The sequence below is a fragment of the Rutidosis leptorrhynchoides genome, chromosome 1 (genome assembly GCF_046630445.1).
Source record: "Rutidosis leptorrhynchoides isolate AG116_Rl617_1_P2 chromosome 1, CSIRO_AGI_Rlap_v1, whole genome shotgun sequence".
Lineage (NCBI taxonomy): Eukaryota > Viridiplantae > Streptophyta > Magnoliopsida > Asterales > Asteraceae > Rutidosis > Rutidosis leptorrhynchoides.
The window spans coordinates 499,850,997-499,875,139 of NC_092333.1; positions in this window are offsets into that span (position 1 = coordinate 499,850,997).

Below are 24,143 nucleotides of genomic sequence, written 5' to 3' on the forward strand. Positions count from 1 at the left end.
GATATCATCAAATGCTGGTGAAGGAGGATGATATTCCAAAGACTGCTTTTAGGATGCGTTACGGTCATTACGAGTTTATGGTTATGCCGTTTGGATTGACTAACGCACCAGATGTGTTCATGGACCTCATGAACCGAGTGTATGGGCCATATCTTGACAAGTTTGTCATTGTTTTTATCGATGACATACTTATTTACTCGAAGAATGATCAAGAGCATGAAGAATATTTGAGAAAAGTGCTAGAGTTGCTGAGAAAAGAAAAACTGTACGCTAAGTTTTCAAAGTGTGCATTTTGGTTGGAAGAAGTTCAATTCCTCGGTCACATAATGAACAAAGAAGGTATTCACGTGGATCCAGCAAAGATTGAAACCGTTGAAAAGTGGGAAACCACGAAAACTCCAAAACACATACGTCAGTTTTTAGGACTAGCTGGTTACTACAGAAGGTTCATCCAAGACTTTTCTAGAATAGCAAAACCCTTGACTGCATTAACGCATAAAGGGAAGAAATTTGAATGGAAAGATGAACAAGAGGAAGCGTTTCAATTGTTAAAGAAAAAGTTAACTACGGCACCTATATTGTCATTACCTGAAGGGAATGATGATTTTGTGATATATTGTGACGCCTCAAAGCAAGGTCTTAGTTGTGTATTAATGCAACGAACAAAAGTAATTGCTTATGAGTCTAGATAATTGAAGATTCACGAACAGAATTATACGGTGCATGATTTGAAATTAGGCGCAGTTGTTTTTGCATTAAAGACTTAGAGGCACTACTTATATGGGGTCAAAAGTATTATATATACCGACCACAAAAGTCTTCAACACATATTTAATCAGAAACAGCTGAATATGAGACAGCGTAGGTGGATTGAATTGTTGAATGATTATTACTTTGAGATTCGTTACCACCCGGGGAAGGCAAATGTGGTAGCTGACACCTTGACCAGAAAGGACAGAGAAACCATTCGAGTAATAGCTATGAATATAATGATTCACACTAACCTTACTACTCAAGTAAAGGAGGCGCAACAAGGAGTTTTAAAAGAGGGAAATTAAAAGGATGAGATACCCAAAGGATCGAAGAAGCATCTTAATATTCAGGAAGACAGAACTCGGTATAGGGCTGAAAGAATTTGGGTACAAAAATTTGGAGATATGAGAGAAATAGTACTTAGAGAAGCTCATAAAACCAGATACTCAATACATCCTGGAACGGGGAAGATGTATAAGGATCTCAAGAAACATTTTTGGTGGCCAGGTATGAAAGCCGATGTTACTAAATATGTAGGGGAATGTTTGACGTGTTCTAAGGTCAAAACGGAGCATCAGAAACCATCAGGTCTACTTCAACAACCCAAAATCCCGGAATGGAAATGGGAAAACATTACCATGGATTTCATCACTAAATTGCCAAGGACTGCAAGTAGTTTTGATACTATTTGGGTAATAGTTGATCGTCTCACCAAATCAGCACACTTCCTGCCAATAAGAGAAGATGAAAAGATGGAGAAGTTAGCACGATTGTATTTGAAGGAAGTTGTCTCCAGACATGGAATACCAATCTCTATTATCTCTGATAGGGATGGCAGATTTATTTCAAGATTCTGGCAGACATTACAGCAATCATTAGGAACTCATCTTGACATGAGTACTGCCTATCATCCATAAACTGATGGGCAGAGCGAAAGGACGATACAAATGCTTGAAGACATGCTACGAGCATGTGTTATTGATTTCAGAAACAGTTGGGATCGACATCTACCGTTAGCAAAATTTTTCTACAACAACAGCTACCATTCAAGCATTGAGATGGCATCATTTGAAGCACTTTATGGTAGAAAGTGCAGGTCTCCAATTTGTTGGAGTGAAGTTGGGGATAGACAGATTACAGGTCCGAAGATAATACAAGAAACTACCGAAAAGATCATCCAAATTCAACAACGGTTGAAAACCGCCCAAAGTCGACAAAAGAGCTACGCCGACATTAAAAGAAAAGATATAGAATTTGAAATTGGAGGGATGGTCATGCTTAAGGTTTCACCTTGGAAAGGCGTTGTTCGATTTGATAAACGAAGGAAATTAAATCCAAGATATAATGGACCATTCAAGATTATTGATCGTGTCGGACCAGTAGCTTACTGACTTGAATTACCTCAACAACTCGTGGCTGTACATAACACTTACCATGTCTCGAATTTGAAGAAATTTTTTGCTAAAGAAGATCTCACTATTCCGTTAGACGAAATCCAAATCAACGAAAAACTTCAATTCATCGAAGAACCCGTCGAAATAATGGATCGTGAGGTTAAAAGACTTAAATAAAACAAGATATCAATTGTTAAGGTTCGATGGAATGATCGTAGAGGACCCGAGTTCACCTGAGAATGAGAAGATCAGATGAAGAAGAAATATCCGCACTTATTTCCAGAAGATACGTCAACACCTCCAACTGCTTAAAATTTCGGGATAAAATTTATTTAACGGGTAGGTACTGTAGTGACCCGAATTTTTCCATGTTTATATATATTAAATGAAATTGATATTTACATGATTAAGTGTTTCCAACATGTTAAGCAATCAAACTTGTTAAGACTTGATTAATTGAAATAGGTTTCATATAGACAATTGACCACCAAAGTTGACTGGTGATTCACGAACGTTAAAACTTGTAAAAACTATATGATGACATATATATGATTATATATATAATTAACATGATATTATGATAAGTAAGTATCTTATTAGGTATTTTAATAATGAGTTATATACATAAAATTGTGTTTATTGAATTAAGAAACTCGAAACGATATGTATAACGATTATCGTTATAACAACGTCATACTAATTACATATGAATCATATTAAGATATTGTTACACTATGTTTAATCATGATAAATGATAATTAAACATGTCATTATGTATATTAACAATGAACTACATATGTAAAACAAGACTACTAACTTAAGAATTTCGAAACGAGACATATATGTAACGATTATCGTTGTAACAACATTTAACTGTATATATATCATACTAAGATATATTAATATATCATAATATCATGATAATGTAATAATTTAATATCTCTTTAGATATAATAAACAATGAGTTAACAACATTTAACAAGATCGTTAACCTAAAGGTTTCAAAACAACATTTACATGTAACGAATAACGATGACTTAACGACTCAGTTAAAATGTATATACATGTAGTGTTTTAATATGCATTCATACACTTTTGAAAGACTTCAAGACACTTATCAAAATACTTCTACTTAACAAAAATTCTTACAATTACATCCTCGTTCAGTTTCATCAATAATTCTACTCGTATGCACCCGTATTCGTAATCGTACAATACACAGCTTCTAAATCTATGTACTATTGGTATATACACTCCAATTATCATCTCTTAGCAGCCCATGTGAGTCACCTAACATATGTGGGAACCATCATTTGGCAACTAGCATGAAATATCTCATAAAATTACAAAAATATTAGTAATCATTCATGACTTATTTACATGAAAACAAAATTACATATCCTTTATATCTAATCCATATACCAACGACCAAAAACACCTAAAAACACTTTCATTCTTCAATTTTCTTCATCTAATTGATCTCCCTCAAGTTCCATCTTCAAGTTCTGAGTGTTCTTCATAAATTCTACAAGTTCTAGTTTCATAAAATCAAGAATACTTCCAAGTTTACTAGCTCACTTCCAATCTTGTAAAGTGATCATCCAACCTCAAGAAATCCTTGTTGTTTACAGTAATATATCATTCTAAATCAAGGTAATACTCATATACAAACTTTGATTCAATTCCTATAACTATAACTATCTTAATTCGAGTGATAATCTTACTTGAACTTGTTTTCGTGTCATGATTCTACTTCAAGAACTTTCAAGCCATCCAAGATACTTTGAAGCTAGATCATTTCTTGTCACTTCCAGTAGGTTTACCTTCTAAAATTTAGGTAGTAATTATGTTCATAACATCATTCGATTCATACATATAAAACTATCTTATTCGAAGATTTGAACATGTAATCACTAGAACGTAGTTTAGTTAATTCTAAACTTGTTCGCAAACAAAAGTTAATCTTTCTAAATTGACTTTTAAAATCAACTAAACACATGTTCTATATCTATATGATATGCTAACTTAATGATTTAAAACCGGAAAACACGAAAAACACCGTAAAACCGGATATACGCCGTCGTAGTAACACCGCGGGCTGTTTTGGGTTAGTTGATTAAAAACTATGATAAACTTTGATTTAAAAGTTGTTCTTCTGGGAAAATTATTTTTCTTATGAACATGAAACTATATCCAAAAATCATGGTTAAACTCAAAGTGGAAGTATGTTTTGCAAAATGGTCATCTAGACGTCGTTCTTTCGACTGAAATGACTACCTTTACAAAAATGACTTGTAAATTATATTTCTGACTATAAACCTATACTTTTTATGCTTAGATTCATAAAATAGGGTTCAATATGAAACCATAGAAATTTGATTCACTCAAATCGGATTTAAAACGAAGATCCGACCCGCCTGCCCCTCGAGATGGTTTAAGGGTCGGATCCTCAGAGTGTGGTTCGGGTTTCCTGCCTGAAAGCGCGCGTGTGTGCAAATGATGACTAGGCTTCAGCCCGGAATGATGCAAGCTTGCCTTTCAAAAAAATAAAAAATAAAATAAAAACGAAGAAGTTATGGGTAAAACAAGATTGGATATTTTTTGATTGTTGTAGCTACGGGAAATATTGTAACAATTCTATACAAATCATATCCTAGCTAACTTATATTGTATTATACATGTATTCTAATATTCTAATATATTATGTAATCTTGGGATACCATAGACACGTATGCAAATGTTTTGACATATCATATCGACCTATGTATATATATTATTTGGAACAACCATAGACACTCTATATGCAGTAATGTTGGAGTTAGCTATACAGGGTTGAGGTTGATTCCAAAAATATATATACTTTGAGTTGTGATCTAGCATGAGACATGTATACACTGGGTCGTGGATTGATTCAAGATAATATATATTGATTTATTTTTGTACATCTAACTGTGGACAACTAGTTGTAGGTTACTAACGAGGACAGCTGACTTAATAAATTTAAAACAATAAAACATATTAAAAATGTTGTAAATATATTTTGAACATACTTTGATATATATGTACATATTTGTTATAGGTTCGTGAATCGACCAGTGGCCAAATCTTACTTCCCGTCGAAGTAAAATTCTGTGAAAGTGAGTTATAGTCCCACTTTTAAAATCTAATATTTTGGGATGAGAATACATGCAGTTCTATAAATGTTTTATGAAATAGACACAAGTAATTGAAACTACATTATATGGATGAATGATCGAAGCCGAATATGCCCCTTTTGCTTGGTAACCTAAAAATTAGTAAACCGATCTACTAATTGACGCGAATCCTAAAGATAGATCTATTGGGCCTAACGAACCCCATCCAAAGTACTGGATGCTTTAGTACTTCGAATTTGTTTATATCATGTCTGAAGAATTTCCCAGAATGACAGGGGATATTCTTATATGCATCTTGTTAATGTCGGTTATCAGGTGTTCACCATATGAATGAATTTTATCTCTATGTATGGGATGTATATTGAAATATGAAATCTTGTGGTCTATTATTATGATTTGATAATATATAGGTTAAACCTATAACTCACCAACATTTTTGTTGACGTTTTAAGCATGTTTATTCTCAGGTGATTATTAATAGCTTCTGCTGTAGCATACTAAAATAAGGACAAGATTTGGAGTCCACGCTTGTATGATATTATGTAAAAACTGCATTCAAGAAACTTATTTTTGATGTAATATATTCTTATTGTAAACCATTATGTAATGGTCGTGTGTAAACGGTATATTTTAGATTATCATTATTTGATAATCTACGTAATGTTTTTTAAACCTTTATCGATAAAATAAAGGTTATGGTTGTTTTAAAAATGAATGCAGTCTTTGAAAAACGTCTCATATAGAGGTCAAAACCTCACGACGAAATCAATTAATATGGAACGTTTATAATCAATATGAACGGGACATTTCATTGTTGACCATGAACATCTGCATGTCATTAGACATTGCCTTAACAGTTGCTTGTTCAACGCTTTCCTTTAAAACCGGACGGTAGTTTACCGAAAGGTAATATACGGAGCAAGTATACTGGACGTGTTGCTTTCCTAATATAAGGTTAGCAAGTGGGTGACACAAAACCATAAGTTTGGAGCTAAAATTTTAAAATTTGAAACCCACAAAATCCACAAAAACATTTTACAAACACCGGTGAAGGGTTATTCTGGAAAACTTATCTAGGGTAAAAGCTAGAATGTATTTTCATAAGATCAAATGTTTTCATAAAGATCCAATTTCCTAAAGGATCTAAATTTTTATAATCATGTGGGACTGTAAACCACAATGTTACTATCATTGTTCATACCGCCGTATCAAAATCACTGATGTACAAAGTGTGAAGAATAAAGAAGTGATTCTAGTAAAGTTATATTCTAGTTTTATATTGCTTGAGGACAAGCAACGCTCAAGTATGGGAATATTTGATAATGCTAAAAACGAACACATATTTCATAGCATTATCCTTCAAGAAAGACAAGCTTTTAGTTACAATTGTTCTATTTCCAAGTAATATTCGTTTAAATAATAAAAGATGAAGACAAAAGACAGATTCGACGATTTGAAGACGTAAATGGCCAAAAAGCTAAAAAGTACAAAGTACAATCCAAGTGGTTCAAATTATTGATGAGAAACGTTTAAAAATGACAAGAGTACAAGCCGCAAAATGCAAAGTACAAGATATCTAAGCGTATGAAAGGACGTTCGAAAATCCGAAAAAGAGACATGAACCCACTATCAACGCGCGACGCAACGGACCTAAAATTACAAATTAACTATGCACATAAATATAATATAATATATAATTAATTATGTAAATTATATATATATATATATATATATTATATTTATATATTAAATAAATAAACGTCAGCAAGCTAGGATCCAAACTTTGTGTGAGCTGGAAATGGAAGCTCCGCAGTCGCGGAGCTGTGAGGCACAAAACCTCAGCAATCGTGGAGCACAACAGGACCCAAATCCCACTATAAAAGGACATGCAATTCGACGATCATATTACACCATTTCTTTCTTTCTTCCTTCTGTAAAGAAATATATATACTTATATTTTAATTATAATTTTAATATTAAGTTAATAATAATAATTGGGTTATTGTAGCGAATGTTTTAAGGTTTTGTAAGTCAAAACTCTGTCCGTGTAACACTACGCGATTAATACTCATTGTAAGTTATGTTTAACCTTTTTAAATTAATGTTTCGTAGCTAAGTTATTATTATGCTTATTTAAGCCGAAGTAATCGTGATGTTGGACTAAATATTAAGACGGGGTTATTGGGCTTTGGACCATAATTGGGGTTTGGACAAAAGACCGACACTTGTGAAAATTGGACTATGGACTATTAATGGGCTTTATATTTGTTTAACTGAATGATAGTTGAAATGCACCATTCATATCGATTATAAAAGATTCACAATAGTTGATTACATCGCGAGGTATATGACCTCTATATGATACATTTTACAAACAATGCATTCGTTTTTAAAAGACAAACTTTCATTTCATCGAAAGTTGACAGGCATGCATACCATTTCATAATATATCCAAACTATAAATGACCTAATCTGTCATTTACTTTAATGATAATCTTTATTGAACTCAACGACTCGAATGCAACGTCTTTTGAAATACCTCATGAATGACTCCAAGTAATTTCTCTAAAATGAGCAAATGCACAGTGGAAGGTTTCTTTCAAACCTGAGAATAAACATGCTTAAAAATGTCAATCAAAAGGTTGGTGAGTTCATTAGTTTATCATAATCGATCATTTCTATCATTTTAATAGACTGCAAGATTTTCATTTCCATTTCTCATAAATATATATCCCATACATAGAGATAAAAATCATTCATATGTATTGAACACCTGGTAATCGACATTCACAAGATGCATATAGAATATCCCCATCATTCCGGGACATCCTTCGGTCATGATAAATTTCAAAGTACTAAAGCATCCGCAACAATGGATGGGGCTTGTTGGGCCCGATAGATCTATCTTTAGGATTCGCGTCAATTAGGGGCCAGTTCCCTAACTCTTAGATTACCAGACTAAAAGGGGCATATTCGATTTCGATCATTCAACCATATAATGTAGTTTCAATTACTTGTGTCTATTTCGTAGAACATTTATAAAAGTAGCGCATGTATTCTCAGTCCCAAATATATATATTGCAAAAGCATTTAAAAAGGGAGCAAATGAAACTCACAATACGATATTTTGTATTAAAAATATGCATACGACGAAACTGAATAATGCAGGGTTGGCTTCGGATTCACGAACCTATATCAGTTATATATATTAAAACATGTAATGATATTCAACCAAGTTCATGTATTATGTAACACTTAATTTTTTTTATTATATAAAAATAACATTTTGTTTTAAAAAAATAAAAGTATGTAATATTAGTTTAGGTATGTAATAAATATATTTTTATATAAATAACATTTGTTTGAATAAATAATAATTTTAATATTACTAAAATAATGGTAATAATAATAATATTGATACTAATAATAATCTAAATGATAATTTTAATAATAGTATAAATTCTAATAAAAATTATAATAATAATCATAGTAATAATAATAATTATAATAACTAATAATAATAATGATTTTTCTAATAATGATAATAATAATAATATTAATAATAATACTTATTTTTAACAATAATAATGATAATAATATAAATTATATTAATAATAATAATAATAATAATATTTCATTATGTTAATATTAATGTTAATATTAAATTTAATAATAATACCAATAACAATAATAATACTAATAGTAGTAATAATACCTAAAAATATAGCAAGTATGTCAGAGGCGCGGTTGAACCCGCGATCCCTTGATTAACAAACACCCGAGCAACCAATGATCTGACTTTACATTCCTGAATTAAACCCCATACTTAATTGTTTTAACTTGTTGGTACATGAAGCCCAATGCACAAACCCATTTAAACACAAGTGATGATCCATTAACCCTAAACATTAACCCAACTGTAACCCTCTCGTTCATTATTATTCGCTATTACCATTACTCATTATTATTTATCATCATCATCGTCTATATCTTCGTTACCCTAATCTAACATCACGTTCATCCAATTTACCCCACGTAATAGGTCATTCCATTCATACGAGTACGTTTCTGCTGCCTTTATGGCCAACCATATGCCTAGTTTATTTAAACAGAACTTGAATACTCTAGATAGCGTTGACAACCTTTAATTAGCCGTCTCCCTTGACGATTTCCAAAAGCTTTGAAATTTTGTATTGTTCTTTCATGCTTATCTAGCTAATTAAATAAAGAAAGGTTGTGTGCATTTGGTGGATTCTTGCACGCCTATAATTGTGGACCACTATTCCTTACATACATTAGTTAATTACCCCACTTGCATTATTGTAATAAATTAATCATGACTTATAACCGACACTATACTTCATATATGTTTTGTAATCTTTGTTTGAGGAATATTATGAGAAAATTGTCACACACTTGTCTCTCCCCATCTTTAGTCTCGAACAGGTAACTTTCAAAGGTTGTTTGGTTTGAAGTTCTAACGATGATGGTGATATTCTTCGAATAGTCATTGTAATCAGGTTAGTAAACAGAACAATGTTAAGTGGTGATTTAGTGATGGTTATTGGGGTAAAGAGGGTGGTTTTGATTGAAGATTGTTTGAGTGAAATGGCTCTAGACTGTAGTGACCCGAACTTTTCCATGTTTATATATATATTAAATGAAATTGTTATTTACATGATTAAGTGTTTACAACATGTTAAGCAATCAAACTTGTTAAGACTTGATTAATTGAAATAGGTTTCATATAGATAATTGACCACCCAAGTTGACCGGTGATTCATGAACGTTAAAACTTGTAAAAACTATACGATGACATATATATGGTTATATATATAGTTAACATGATTTTATTAAAAGTATGTATCTCATTAGGTATTTTAACAATGAGTTATATACATAAAAATGAGACTATTAATTTAAGAAACTCGAAAACGATATATATAACGATTATCGTTATAACAACGTCTTACTAGGTACATATGAATCATATTAAGATATTGATACACTTGGTTAATTATGTTAAATGATAAGTAAATATATTATTAAGTGTATTAACAATGAAATACATATGTAAAAATAAGACTACTAACTTAATGATTTCGAAACGAGACATATATGTAACGATTATCGTTGTAACGACATTTAACTGTATATATATCATACTAAGATATATTATATATAATAATATCATGATAATATAACAATTTAACATCTCATTTGTTATAATAAACAATGGGTTAACAACATTCAACAAGATCGTTAACCTAAAGGTTTCAAAACAACATTTACATGTAACGACTAACGATGACTTAACGACTCAGTTAAAATGTATATACATGTAGTGTTTTAATATGTATTCATAAAGTTTTGAAAGACTTCAAGACACTTATCAAAATACTTCTACTTAACAAAAATGCTTACAATTACATCCTCGTTCAGTTTCATCAACAATTCTACTCGTATGCACCCGTATTCGTACTCGTACAATACACAGCTTTTAGATGTATGTACTATTGGTATATACACTCCAATGATCAGCTCTTAGCAGCTCATGTGAGTCACCTAACACATGTGGGAACCATCATTTGGCAACTAGCAAAAAATATCTCATAAAATTACAAAAATATGAGTAATCATTCATGACTTATTTACATGAAAACAAAATTACATATCCTTTATATCTAATCCATACACCAACGACCAAAAACACCTACAAACACTTTCATTCTTCAATTTTCTTCATCTAATTGATCTCTCTGAAGTTCTATCTTCAAGTTCTAAGTGTTCTTCATAAATTCCAAAAGTTCTAGTTTCATAAAATCAAGAATACTTCCAAGTTTGCAAGTTTAGTTTCAAGTTTTCTAAATCCATTCCAAGTAATCATCCAAGATCAAGAAACCTTTGTTACTTACAGTAGGTTATCTTTATAATACAAGGTAATAATCATATTCAAACTTTAATTCAATTTCTATAACTATAACAATCTTATTTCGAGTGGAAATCTTACTTGAAATTGTTTTCGTGTCATGATTCTGCTTCAAGAACTTTCAAGCCATCCAAGGATCCTTTGAACCTAGATCTATTTTTCTCATTTCCAGTAGGTTTATCCAAGGAACTTGAGGTAGTAATGATGTTCATAACATCATTCGATTTATACATATAAAGCTATCTTATTCGAAGGTTTAAACTTGTAATCACTAGAACATAGTTTAGTTAATTCTAAACTTGTTCGCAAATAAAAGTTAATCCTTCTAACTTGACTTTTAAAATCAACTAAACACATGTTCTATATCTATATGATATGCTAACTTAATGATTTAAAACCTGGAAACACGAAAAACACCGTAAAATCGGATTTACGCCGTCGTAGTAACACCGCAGGCTGTTTTGGGTTAGTTAATTAAAAACTATGATAAACTTTGATTTAAAAGTTGTTATTCTGGGAAAATGATTTTTATTATGAACATGAAACTATATCCAAAAATTATGGTTAAACTCAAAGTGGAAGTATGTTTTCTAAAATGGTCATCTAGACGTCGTTCTTTCGACTGAAATGACTACCTTTACAAAAACGACTTGTAACTTATTTTTCCGACTATAAACCTATACTTTTTCTATTTAGATTCATAAAATAGAGTTCAATATGAAACCATAGCAATTTGATTCACTCAAAACGGATTTAAAATGAAGAAGTTATGGGTAAAACAAGATTGGATAATTTTTCTCATTTTAGCTACGTGAAAATTGGTAACAAATCTATTCCAACCATAACTTAATCAACTTGTATTATATATTATGTAATCTTGAGATACCATAGACATGTATACAATGTTTCGACCTATCATGTCGACACATCTATATATATTTCGGAACAACCATAGACACTCTATATGTGAATGTTGGAGTTAGCTATACAGGGTTGAGGTTGATTCTAAAATATATATAGTTTGAGTTGTGATCAATACTGAGATACGTATACACTGGGTCGTGGATTAATTCAAGATAATATTTATCGATTTATTTCTGTACATCTAACTGTGGACAACTAGTTGTAGGTTACTAACGAGGACAGCTGACTTAATAAACTTAAAACATCAAAATATATTAAAAGTGTTGTAAATATATTTTGAACATACTTTGATATATATGTATATATTGTTATAGGTTCGTGAATCAACCAGTGGCCAAGTCTTACTTCCCGACGAAGTAAAAATCTGTGAAAGTGAGTTATAGTCCCACTTTTAAAATCTAATATTTTTGGGATGAGAATACATGCAGGTTTTATAAATGATTTACAAAATAGACACAAGTACGTGAAACTACATTCTATGGTTGAATTATCGAAATCGAATATGCCCCTTTTTATTAAGTCTGGTAATCTAAGAATTAGGGAACAGACACCCTAATTGACGCGAATCCTAAAGATAGATCTATTGGGCCTAACAAACCCCATCCAAAGTACCGGATGATTTAGTACTTCAAAATTTATATTATATCCGAAGGGTGTCCCGGAATGATGGGGATATTCTTATATATGCATCTTGTTAATGTCGATTAGCAGGTGTTCACCATATGAATGATTTTTATCTCTATGTATGGGATGTGTATTGAAATATGAAATCTTGTGGTCTATTGTTACGATTTGATATATATAGGTTAAACCTATAACTCACCAACATTTTTGTTGACATTTAAAGCATGTTTATTCTCAGGTGAATACTAAGAGCTTCCGCTGTTGCATACTAAAATAAGGACAAGATTTGGAGTCCATGTTTGTATGATATTGTGTAAAAACTGCATTCAAGAAACTGATTTCGATGTAACATATTTGTATTGTAAACTATTATGTAATGGTCGTGTGTAAACAGGATATTTTAGATTATCATTATTTGATAATCTACGTAAAGATTTTTAAACCTTTATTTATGAAATAAAGGTTATGGTTTGTTTTAAAAATGAATGCAGTCTTTGAAAAACGTCTCATATAGAGGTCAAAACCTAGCAACGAAATCAATTAATTTGGAACGTTTTTAATCAATAAGAACGGGACATTTCAGTTGGTATCCGAGCGTTGGTCTTAGAGAACCAGAAAATTTTCATTAGTGTGTCTTATCGAGTTTGTTAGGATCCATTAGTGAGTCTGGACTTCAACCGTGTTTTCTTTAAAAATGATTGCTTAACATTTTTGTTGGAAACTATATATTATTAACATGTATATATTATGTGATATATTAATATCTTAACATGTTTGATATTGTGTGATAGATGTCTACCTCTAGCACAAATCCCATTGACCTACCTAATAATAACGAAGAGTCGAATATATATTGGACTGATTCACAAGTTCCCGAAGAAGAACCGAAAGAAGAATCAGAACCGGAAGAAGAATCAGAACCGGAAGAGGAGGAACCGAAGGAGGAAATAGAACCGGTGGGGGAAATAATAAAACGGTTAAGTAAAAGAAAATCCTCAACCAACCGACCAAGGTTAATTATGGTCAATGGTGTTTCCGCCAAGGAAGCAAAATATTGGGAGGATTACCAATTCTCCGATGAATCGGATTCCGACGAGAATTCCGATGATGTTATAGAAATTACCCCAACTGAATTTAAAAAGGCAAAAGAAAATAATAAGGGAAAGGGCATAAAAATAGAGAAATCTAATTCCAACCCCGATGAACTTTATATGTATCGTCAACCCCCGAAGCCCTTAAGTTGTAACAATGACCCGGGAACCTCTAAACCACCAGGTTTTTCTAAACCGTTGTGGAAAACGACAGCTCATATTAGGGGAACATCATATATCCCTAGAAACTTGGCAAAACGAACCAAAACCGAAGAAGAAGAAACGAGCGAGTCAGAATAAGATAGTTGTATTCGTGTGGTGTAATATATGTAATATATTGTGCTTATGCTTTATGATATATGTAAAAATTGCTTGTATTAATAAGTATTTTTTTATGAATCTAACTCTTGTCTATTTTACAGTATAAAAACAAAAAATGGATAGACAACCCAATATTTTAAGAGACCTACCCGGAGACATGATTGATGAAATCTTGTCTAGAGTCGGTCAGAATTCTTCGGCACAACTATTTACGGCGAAATCAGTTTGTAAGACATTCGAAGAACGCTCCAAGAATGTCTTGGTTTATAAGAGACTTTCATTTGAAAGATGGGGATATCACATTGGGAAACCCATAATTTACGATGTGTTTACTTTGACGCATATATTGCGGGGAACCCATGAAATGTCCCGTTCTTATTGATTAAAAACGTTCCATATTAATTGATTTCGTTGCGAGGTTTTGACCTCTATATGAGACGTTTTTCAAAGACTGCATTCATTTTAAAACAAACCATAACCTTTATTTCATCAATAAAGGTTTAAAAAGCTTTACGTAGATTATCAAATAATGATAATCTAAAATATCCTGTTTACACACGACCATTACATAATGGTTTACAATACAAATATGTTACAACAAAATAAGTTTCTTGAATGCAGTTTTTACACAATATCATACAAGCATGGACTCCAAATCTCGTCCTTATTTAAGTATGCGACAGCGGAAGCTCTTAATAATCACCTGAGAATAAACATGCTTAAAACGTCAACAAAAATGTTGGTGAGTTATAGGTTTAACCTATATATATCAAATCATAATAATAGACCACAAGATTTCATATTTCAATACACATCCCATACATAGAGATAAAAATCATTCATATGGTGAACACCTGGTAACTGACATTAACAAGATGCATATATAAGAATATCCCCATCATTCCGGGACACCCTTCGGATATGATATAAATTTCGAAGTACTAAAGCATCTGGTACTTTGGATGGGGTTTGTTAGGCCCAATAGATCTATCTTTAGGATTCGCGTCAATTAGGGTGTCTGTTCCCTAATTCTTAGATTACCAGACTTAATAAAAATGGGCATATTCGATTTCGATAATTCAACCATAGAATGTAGTTTCACGTAATTGTGTCTATTTTGTAAATCATTTATAAAACCTGCATGTATTCTCATCCCAAAAATATTAGATTTTAAAAGTGGGACTATAACTCACTTTCACAGATTTTTACTTCGTCGAGAAGTAAGACTTGGCCACTGGTTGATTCACGAACCTATAACAATATATACATATATATCAAAGTATGTTCAAAATATATTTACAACACTTTTAATATATTTTGATGTTTTAATTTTATTAAGTCAGCTGTCCTCGTTAGTAACCTACAACTAGTTGTCCACAGTTAGATGTACAGAAATAAATCGATAAATATTATCTTGAATCAATCCACGACCCAGTGTATACGTATCTCAGTATTGATCACAACTCAAACTATATATATTTTGGAATCAACCTCAACCCTGTATAGCTAACTCCAACATTCACATATAGAGTGTCTATGGTTGTTCCGAAATATATATAGATGTGTCGACATGATAGGTCGAAACATTGTATACGTGTCTATAGTATCTCAAGATTACATAATATACAATACAAGTTGATTAAGTTATGGTTGGAATAGATTTGTTACCAATTTTCACGTAGCTAAAATGAGAAAAATTATCCAATCTTGTTTTACCCATAACTTCTTCATTTTAAATCCGTTTTGAGTGAATCAAATTGCTATGGTTTCATATTGAACTCTATTTTATGAATATAAACAGAAAAGTATAGGTTTATAGTTGGAAAAATAAGTTACAAGTCGTTTTTGTAAAGGTAGTCATTTCAGTCGAAAGAACGACGTCTAGATGACCATTTTAGAAAACATACTTCCACTTTGAGTTTAACCATAATTTTTGGATATAGTTTCATGTTTATAATAAAAATCAGTTTTCTCAGAATAACAACTTTTAAATAAAAGTTTATCATAGTTTTTAATTAACTAACCCAAAACAGCCCGCGGTGTTACTACGACGGCGTAAATCCGGTTTTACGGTATTTTTCGTGTTTCCAGATTTTAAATCATTAAGTTAGAATATCATATAGATATAGAACATGTGTTTAGTTGATTTTAAAATTCAAGTTAGAAGGATTAACTTTTGTTTGCGAACAAGTTTAGAATTAACTAAACTATGTTCTAGTGATTACAAGTTTAAACCTTCGAATAAGATAGCTTTATATGTATGAATCGAATGATGTTATGAACATCATTACTACCTTAAGTTCCTTGGATAAACCTACTGGAAAATAGAAAAATGGATCTATCTTCAACGGATCCTTGGATGGCTCGAAGTTCTTGAAGCAGAATCATGACACGAAAACAAGTTCAAGTAAGATCATCACTTGAAATAAGATTGTTATAGTTATAGAAATTGAACCAAAGTTTGAATATGATTATTACCTTGTATTAGAATGATAACCTACTGTAAGAAACAAAGATTTCTTGAGGTTGGATGATCACCTTACAAGATTGGACGTGAGCTAGCAAACTTGAAAGTATTCTTGATTTTATGAAACTAGAACTTGTAGAATATATGAAGAACACTTAGAACTTGAAGATAGAACTTGAGAGAGATCAATTAGATGAAGAAAATTGAAGAATTAAAGTGTTTGTAGGTGTTTTTGGTCGTTGGTGTATGGATTAGATATAAAGGATATGTAATTTTGTTTTCATGTAAATAAGTCATGAATGATTACTCATATTTTTGTAATTTTATGAGATATTTCATGCTAGTTGCCAAATGATAGTTCCCACATGTGTTAGGTGACTCACATGGGCTGCTAAGAGCTGATCATTGGAGTGTATATACCAATAGTACATACATCTAAAAGCTGTGTATTGTACGAGTACGAATACGGGTGCATACGAGTAGAATTGTTGATGAAACTGAACGAGGATGTAATTGTAAGCATTTTTGTTAAGTAGAAGTATTTTGATAAGTGTATTGAAGTCTTTCAAAAGTGTATAAATACATATTAAAACACTACTTATATATACATTTTAACTGAGTCGTTAAGTCATCGTTAGTCGTTACATGTAAATGTTGTTTTGAAACCTTTAGGTTAACGATCTTGTTGAATGTTGTTAACCCATTGTTTATTATAACAAATGAGATATTAAATTGTTATATTATCATGATATTATGATATATAATATATCTCAGTATGATGTATATACAGTTAAATGTCGTTACAACGATAATCGTTACATATATGTCTCGTTTCGAAATCATTATGTTAGTAGTCTTATTTTTACATATGTATTTCATTGTTAATACACTTAATAATATATTTACTTATAATTTAACATAATTAACCAAGTGTATCAATATCTTAATATGATTCATATGTACCTAGTAAGACGTTGTTATAACGATAATCGTTATATATATCGTTTTCGAGTTTCTTAAATTAATAGTCTCATTTTTATGTATATAACTCATTGTTAAAATACCTAATGAGATACATACTTATAATAAAAACATGTTAACTATATATATAACCATATATATGTCATCGTATAGTTTTTACAAGTTTTAACGTTCGTGAATCACCGGTCAACTTGGGTGGTCAATTGTCTATATGAAACATATTTCAATTAATCAAGTCTTAACAAGTTTGATTGCTTAACATGTTGGAAATATTTAATCATATAAATATCAATCTCAATTAATATATATAAACATGGAAAAGTTCGGGTCACTACAACCCAAATGCTATTTTACGCAACGGGTTAAGAAATTATTTTGACTCAATGTATCCGAATATAGGACTTCATGATTTAGAAAAAGCGGATAACATGCAACATAAAGAAGCATGCTATGCTTATGGGTTAGTAATGTTCGCTTCTCACCAAAGTGAGAAAAAGAACATCGGGCTACAACTATTAAACAAAACGTTCCCACAAGTGACGGAGTCGGTAATTGGGGTAAGAAATGAGGTTTTTAGGTTATTACGGGACTGTTGGTCATTACGTAACCCTCGTCCCTTTGACGACGTTACAACACGCTGTTTGATCAACGGCCATAACGGTTATGTTTCACAAGACCAAGGATGGGAAGTAGTCCTAGTAAAACCAGAATGCATGACTTGTTTCTGGACGTATAAATTACGTGTCTTTATTGCCTTTGCTGAACGACTTGTGTACTAGCTAGAATTATCTTGACAACTATCTTGTATCAAAGTTATTGTGTGCTATATTTCATGCTTTATGTAAAATAAGCGGTATTGTAAGTTTGTAAAATATTGTATAAAAGTTTGAACGCGAAATATTATTATAATCAGTTTTTCATACAGAATTGTAGTAGTTGAATTGTATATTAGCTACTAAGTATGAACTTAACGGGTAGATACTACCCGAATTTAAACTTATAAAACGCTAATATGAAGAAAAAGCTTTTGTAAATGAGTTCATATTATGCTACGAAATACTATTAACAACTCTTAATGTTCTGTATGATTAACTTGTTCCATTTGACTATTTTGAAGGAAATGGCACCGACTACTCGACACACCGTGAATATGAATGAAGAGGAATTCCGTACTTTTCTAGCTTCAAACATAGCCGCAGTACAGGCTGCGCTACATACCAACAATAACCTTGGATCTAGCAGTACAGGAAATCGTGTAGGATGCACCTACAAAGAATTCACTGCCTGCAAACCTTTGGAATTTGATGGAACCGAAGTACCGATCGGATTGAAACGGTGGACCGAGAAGGTCGAATCGGTGTTTGCCATAAGTAAGTGTACTGAAGAGGACAAAGTGAAGTACGCTACGCATACCTTCACAGATTCTGCGTTAACATGGTGGAATACCTATCTAAAGCAAGTGGGACAAGATGATGCGTACGCACTACCGTGGTCAGCATTCAAGCACTTGATGAACGAGAAGTACCGTCCCAGAACCGAGGTCAATAAGCTCAAGACAGAACTTAGAGGGTTACGAACCCAAGGATTTGATATTACCACGTACGAAATACGATTCACAGAATTGTGCCTATTGTGTTCGGGAGCATTCGAAGATAAGGAAGAGAAGATCGACGCGTTTGTGAAAGGATTACCGAAAAGAATCCAAGAAGATATAAGTTCACACAAGCCCGCCTCCATACAACATGCATGTAGAATGGCTCACAAACTAGTGAACCAGATTGAGGAAAGAATTAAAGAACAGACGGCTGAAGAGGCCAATGTGAAGCAAGTCAAAAGAAAGTGGGAGGAAAACGGTGATAAGAATCACCAATACAACAACAACAGCAATTACAATAATAATTGCAACAATTATCCCAACAATCGCAACATCAATCGCAACTACAATAAACGGCCCAATAACAACAACAACAACAACAACAACAACAACAACAACAACAACAACAACAACAACAACAACAACAACAACAACTACAATAATTATCCCAACAACAATAACAACCGCAACAACAACAACAATCAGAAGCAGCTATGCCAAAGGTGTGAAAAGTATCACTCGGGGTTCTGCACCAAATTTTGCAATAAGTGTAAAAGAAATGGTCATAGCGCGGTGAAGTGTGAGGTCTATGGACCAGGGGTTAACAGAACGAAAGGAACAAATGGTGTCGGAACGAGTAATGGCGGAGCAAGTAGTGTCGGAGCAAGTTATGCCAATGTAGTTTGTTATAAATGTGGAAAATCGGGCCACATTATTAGAAATTGCCCGAACCAGGAGAACACGAATGGACAAGGCTGCGAAAGAGTTTTCAATATTAATGCGGCAGAGGCACAGGAAGACCCGGAGCTTGTTACGGGTACGTTTCTTATTGACAATAAATCTGCTTACGTTTTATTTGATTCGGGTGCGGATAGAAGCTATATGAGTAGAGATTTTTGTGCTAAATTAAGTTGTCCATTGACGCCGTTGGATAGTAAATTTTTACTCGAATTAGCAAACGGTAAATTAATTTCAGCAGATAATATATGCCGGAATCGAGAAATTAAACTGGGTAGCGAAATATTTAAGATTGATTTGATACCAATAGAGTTAGGGTGTTTTGATGTAATAGTTGGCATGGACTGGCTGAAGAAGGTGAAATAAAAATGAAATTCGCATTATACGAGAAGAAGGAGAACCCTTAATGGTGTACGGAGAAAAGGGCAACATGAAGCTACATCTTATTAGTAATTTGAAGGCACAAAAACTATTAAGAAAAGGTTGCTATGCTGTTCTAGCACACGTCGAGAAAGTACAAACTGAAGAAAAGAGCATCAATGATGTTCCCGTCGCAAAAGAATTTCCCGATGTATTTCTGAAAGAATTACCGGGACTACCTCCACATCGATCTGTTGAATTTCAAATAGATCTTGCACCAGGAGCTGCACCAATAGCTCGTGCTCCTTATAGACTCGCACCTAGCGAGATGAAAGAACTGCAAAGCCAACTACAAGAACTATTAAAACGTAGTTTCATTCGACCAAGCACATCACCATGGGGAGCTCCTGTTTTGTTTGTCAAGAAGAAGGATGGTACATTTAGGTTGTGTATTGACTACAGAGAGTTGAACAAACTTACCATCAAAAACCGTTATCCACTGCCAAGAATTGATGACTTATTTGATCAACTACAAGGCTCGTCGGTTTATTCGAAGATCGATTTACGTTCTAGATATCATCAAATGCGAGTAAAGGAGGATGATATTCCAAAAACTGCTTTTAGGACGCGTTATGGTCATTACGAGTTTATGGTTATGCCGTTTGGATTGACTAACGCACCAGCTGTGTTCATGGACCTTATGAACCGAGTGTGTGGGCCATATCTTGACAAGTTTGTCATTGTTTTCATCGATGACATACTTATTTACTCAAAGAATGATCAAGAGCACGAAGAACATTTGAGAAAAGTGCTAGAAGTATTGAGGAAAGAAAAACTGTACGCTAAGTTTTCAAAGTGTGCATTTTGGTTGGAAGAAGTTCAATTCCTCGGTCACATAGTGAACAAAGAAGGTATCCAGGTGGACCCGGCAAAGATCGAAACCGTTGAAAAGTGGGAAACCCCAAAAACTCCGAAGCATATACGTCAATTTTTAGGATTGGCTGGTTACTACAGAAGATTCATCCAAGATTTCTCCAAAATAGCAAAACCCTTGACTGCATTAAGGCATAAAGGGAAGAAATTTGAATGGAAGGATGAACAAGAGGAGACGTTTCAATTATTGAAGAAAAAGCTAACTACGGCACCTATATTGTCATTGCCTGAAGGGAATAATGATTTTGTGATTTATTGTGACGCATCAAAGCAAGGTCTCGGTTATGTATTAATGCAACGAACGAAGGTGATTACTTATGCGTCTAGACAATTGAAGATTCACGAGCAAAATTATACGACGCATGATTTGGAATTAGGCGCGGTTGTTTTTGCATTAAAGACTTGGAGGCACTACTTATATGGGATCAAAAGTATTATATATACCGACCACAAAAGTCTTCAACACATATTTAATTAGAAATAACTGAATATGAGGCAGCGTAGGTGGATTGAATTATTGAATGATTACGACTTTGAGATTCGTTACCACCCGGGGAAGGCAAATGTGGTAGCCGACGCCTTGAGCAGAAAGGACAGAGAACCCATTCGAGTAAAATCTATGAATATAATGATTCACACTAACCTTACTACTCAAATAAAGGAGGCGCAACAAGGAGTTTTAAAAGAGGGAAATTTAAAGGATGAAATACCCAAAGGATCGGAGAAGCATCTTAATATTCAGGAAGATGGAACCCGGTATAGGGCTGAAAGAATTTGGGTACCAAAATTTGGAGATATGAGAGAAATGGTACTTAGAGAAGCTCATAAAACCAGATACTCAATACATCCTGGAACGGGGAAGATGTACAAGGATCTTAAGAAACATTTTTGGTGGCCAGGTATGAAAGCCGATATTGCTAAATATGTAGAAGAATGTTTGACGTGTTCTAAGGTCAAATCTGAACATCAGAAACCATCAGGTCTACTACAACAACCTAAAATCCCGGAATGGAAATGGGAAAACATTACCATGGATTTCATTACTAAATTGCCAAGGACTGCAAGTGGTTATGATACTATTTGGGTAATAGTTGATCGTCTCACCAAGTCAGCACACTTCCTGCCAATAAGAGAAGATGACAAGATGGAGAAGTTAGCACGACTGTATTTGAAGGAAGTCGTCTCCAGACATGGAATACCAATCTCTATTATCTCTGATAGGGATGGCAGATTTATTTCAAGATTCTGGCAGACATTACAGCAAGCATTGGGAACTCGTCTAGACATGAGTACTACCTATCATCCACAAACTGATGGGCAGAGCAAAAGGATGATACAAACGCTTGAAGACATGCTACGAGCTTGTGTTATTGATTTCTGAAACAGTTGGGATCGACATCTACCGTTAGCAGAATTTTCCTACAACAACAGCTACCATTCAAGCATTGAGATGGCGCCGTTTGAAGCACTTTATGGTAGAAAGTGCAGGTCTCCGATTTGTTGGAGTGAAGTGGGGGATAGACAGATTACGGGTCCGGAGATAATACAAGAAACTATCGAGAAAATCATCCAAATTCAACAAAGATTGAAAACCGCCCAGAGTCGACAAAAGAGCTACGCGGACAGTAAAAGAAAAGATATAGAGTTTGAAATTGGAGAAATGGTCATGCTTAAGGATTCACCTTGGAAAGGCGTTGTTCGATTTGGTAAACGGGGGAAACTAAATCCAAGGTACATTGGACCATTCAAGATTATAGATCGTGTCGGACCAGTAGCTTACAACTGGAGCTACCTCAACAACTCGCGGCTGTACATAACACTTTCCACGTCTCAAATTTGAAGAAATGTTTTGCTAAAGAAGATCTCACTATTCCGTTGGACGAAATCCAAATCAATGAAAAACTTCAATTCATTGAAGAACCCTTCGAAATAATGGATCGTGAGGTTAAGAGACTTAAACAAAACAAGATACCGATTGTTAAGGTTCGATGGAATGCTCGTAGAGGACCCGAATTCACCTGGGAGCGTGAAGATCAAATGAAGAAGAAATACCCGCATTTATTTCCAGAAGATACGTCAACACCTCCAACTGCTTAAAATTTCGGGAAGAAATTTATTTAACGGGTAGGTACTGTAGTGACCCGAACTTTTCCATGTTTATATATATATTAAATGAAATTGTTATTTACATGATTAAGTGTTTCCAACATGTTAAGCAATCAAACTTGTTAAGACTTGATTAATTGAAATAGGTTTCATATAGACAATTGACCACCCAAGTTGACCGGTGATTCACGAACGTTAAAACTTGTAAAAACTATATGATGACATATATATGGTTATATATATAGTTAACATTATTTTATTAAAAGTATGTATCTCATTAGGTATTTTAACAATGAGTTATATACATAAAAATGAGACTATTAATTTAAGAAACTCGAAAATGATATATATAACGATTATCGTTATAACAACGTCTTACTAGGTACATATGAATCATATTAAGATATTGATACACTTGGTTAATTATGTTAAATGATAAGTAAATATATTATTAAGTGTATTAACAATGAAATACATATGTAAAAATAAGACTACTAACTTAATGATTTCGAAACGAGACATATATGTAACGATTATCGTTGTAACGACATTTAACTGTATATATATCATACTAAGATATATTATATATCATAATATCATGATAATATAACAATTTAACATCTCATTTGTTATAATAAACAATGGGTTAACAACATTCAACAAGATCGTTAACCTAAAGGTTTCAAAACAACATTTACATGTAACGACTAACGATGACTTAACGACTCAGTTAAAATGTATATACATGTAGTGTTTTAATATGTATTCATACA